The 3,188-nt window shown below is 41.2% G+C and overlaps 1 long non-coding RNA gene across 1 annotated transcript; it reads right to left on the reverse strand.

Annotated features, from left to right (window-relative positions):
* Positions 1–358: 358 nt before the first annotated feature.
* On the reverse strand, positions 359–2,726 carry LOC123152584 (uncharacterized). Its single transcript, XR_006476257.1, has 4 exons — positions 2,405–2,726; positions 1,668–2,198; positions 1,369–1,453; positions 359–693 (listed from the first exon to the last, which is right to left on the reverse strand). It is a non-coding gene; the product is annotated as an uncharacterized lncRNA (long non-coding RNA).
* Positions 2,727–3,188: the final 462 nt, after the last annotated feature.

The following is a 3,188-nucleotide window of genomic DNA, read 5'->3' on the forward strand; positions in this document are numbered from 1 at the left end:
TACGAGAAAGCGAATGGATAAGCAGTCTCAGAAAGGCTTTGACACCCTCGTGATGCTAATCTATTGGACGATATGGAAGCAAAGGAATGCAAGGGTATTCGGCACGGGCATAATCAAGAACGAGTGGGATACGGTAGACTCTATCTTCGATGAGTTGAGGACTTGGGACAAAGCAGGAGCTTTCGGAGGACAACTGATCATAGAGTAGTCGAGTAGAGCTAGGGAGTGGTGTGGAGGCTTGGTTAGGGTCGGTTTGTGACTCCTAGCTAGCGATGTGTAATCTCTTGTACATATTTTTCTTCCTTCTATAAAGCTAAGGTACGCCATTGGCGTACCCTCAAAAAAAACCCTGGGACTTGGGAAAATTTCCACAATTTCACTTCACACTTCCTGATAAGAACAATGAAAACATCAAAGAAACTGACTCCAATGCCGAAACTATTTCTGGGTCAATACAAAAAGGAAGAAAAGACATGGGAAAAACATTAGTGATTCGCAAAAGGAGATGTGGAAACAGTAGCACACCTTTTCTGTCACACTTTTTTCAAAACGGATTTTCTGTCACACTTCAGTGTGTAGCAAACTGCTTTTGATAAAAAATTGTCAATACCTTGCCATGAACCCCCGACTTGATTGCCACAATATTTGTCTCCCTGTGATCGCCAAAAAGAAAAGATAATTGTCCATGTGTTGCTGCAGGAAAAAAGCACAATTGATGTTTATTTTCTATTAGGGAATTGCTTTTAAAACAACGACAAGACATGCTAAATGCTTACTTTTTGATCAAGTAAATCAATTGTACAGCAAAAGTAATTATCAAATGTATGCACTTCCCCTCTTCTGCCAAAACTGCCTTAAATATGTGATGCATCACCCCAAAATTGAAACAAAAAACAAGGACAATTTTTTTACTCATATCAATGCAGTGTAAATCTTAAATAACCAGTGATTCCAAATGGCCATCAACTTTTGGTTAAATACAAGTTTTTCTTACAGGCGTTTGTGGTAACTACTGATGACGCGGTGAACTAATACACAAATCTGAATCGACAGCTTATTTCTGGTCAATTCACATCTCACACTTTGATCCATAGTTAGCGTACATGTGCAATGCATGTAGTTCTTATAAGAAGAAAATACATGTTCATCCTAGTTAATAGGTAAAAATAAGCAAAAAACAATTCTAGTGATGCACTACTAATAAATATTACAAAATCATAGTTGATAATAATGTGCTTAAATGATCGTCTAAAACATGAGGCTCCTCATGTCAGGACTATATATTTTTCTTATCTCGGTTCATAATTAACATGTAACCTAAGAGCTAGGAAGGGAGGTGAAAAGATGCGGTCGGTTCATATTCCATACCAATAAAACAAAGCAACTGAAGGTTCTCACAGCTCTTCTCCACTACAAACCTCAAATCATATACCTGAATCTTGTTGCCCTGTTTCTGTAGAAGGCCGATTATACAAATAAAAGTGAGAAAACATGCAAATAAGTGCATATAGTAATCACACTACAGGAAAATAAGATTCCACACTAACAGACCTTAGGTGTGGAAATAGCTTGAATGCACAGTATAAACATCAAGTGTACGATCTCAGCAGGAGAAACCAAAACTCCACTGGAAATCTAAGAGTCTCAAGTACAAAAAGAATACATACCATCCCTGTCGTGGTCACATAGAATGAATATTTGCTTCACCCTCACACCGCGCGCGGATGGTAGAAGACCTTCTGCACTTGTGATTCCTAAACAATCTGTTATAGTAAACCTACTCTACTCGAGCATAGTATCTAGAACTCTTACGAACAATCAAAATTACAAAAAATGCACTGTTGGAATATTACATGAGGGCCGAGCAACTACGCGAATATTTTAAGCATTCCAGTGTTATTGTGAACAATCAACGATTTGACATAATAAAGTGTTACCAATGTAAATTGATACAATGGGGGTCTTTTTGATCTCGGTCTGGCGAAGCCCAGAACACTGAAATCTCAATGCAGGTCACGATCCCATGGAACGACTGCATGATGGGTGCCATCGTCTTCTCAAGCATGTTCTGTTGGTCGTCCCTCAGGTCTGGCTTGCACCCCAATCACAGGCGCCTTCAAGTGTAATAAAAAAAAGCATTGGACAACACAGATCAAGACCGGCAACCCTGGGAATCACCAACCATGCCCGGACCAAACCTGCGACAACCACAAACAACCATGATGACGGGGTCAATACCAGCGCAAACAACAAATCAATCTGCAAAGGAAACAGGGGTGGAGCTAGATCCAACCATTCTCCATTAAATAATACATAAACACCATGGTTAAATTGCTAATTGTTGGATCAAATTGGATATCCTGATTAAAAAGCTTTGCCCAGGCTCATCGAAGGGCATCCTCACCTCTTCCAGAGATCACGCTGGCCCTTGGCAGGGATTGAGCGCTAGAGCCTGTCCATCAGCACACACACACAGGATCTACCCCACCTCCCTCCACACCCGTCAACTGCCACCGGGCCTGCTGCGCCGACGAGCTAGCGGCACCGAGGCGAGCCGCTCAACGTGGGCTGAGAGCAGCAGCCTCCGTGCGCTGCAATACATCTCTGATAGCTTCACTACGCCCCATCCCCGCTGGCCCCGCCGGAGTAATCCATCACCGTCGCGGTCGAGATTGAAGAATCATACTCCTCCTCTAGGTTGTTTCGGTGATGACAGGCAATTTATTTTATTTTTTGATGCCGTAAGTGATTGCCGGGGTTTCCCACGTGGGGCGTGGAGTTTGTTACTTTCCTTCTGCGGTGGAGTATTGAAAGCAGAAGTGCTCTCTGGGTGGTTTTGGTAACTAGTAAATGCACACGTGAAACACACGTTAATATTTAGGCAATACATTAATTACATGCGGATATTAGGTATGCTATTATTTGTGTATTAATTCTATAATTAGTGCAATATTTGGTATGATATTTTTTTGAAATGTATTTGGTATGATATTAATTGCACGTTAAACACGTTTAACGCTCGTCATTGGAGCAGTCTAGATCGTTGGATTGACTTAGTTCGATGGCCGAGATCAGTTGGATCTGCCCCTTTGGGTCTTTTTATATTGATATAGATTAATGCCAACATATCTCTTGTTGGACTAATGTTTTTTCATCTAGTATATTTCAGACAAGTTCAACAGATGGAG

The sequence above is a fragment of the Triticum aestivum genome, chromosome 7A (genome assembly GCF_018294505.1).
Source record: "Triticum aestivum cultivar Chinese Spring chromosome 7A, IWGSC CS RefSeq v2.1, whole genome shotgun sequence".
In the NCBI taxonomy this organism is placed as follows: Eukaryota; Viridiplantae; Streptophyta; class Magnoliopsida; order Poales; family Poaceae; genus Triticum; species Triticum aestivum.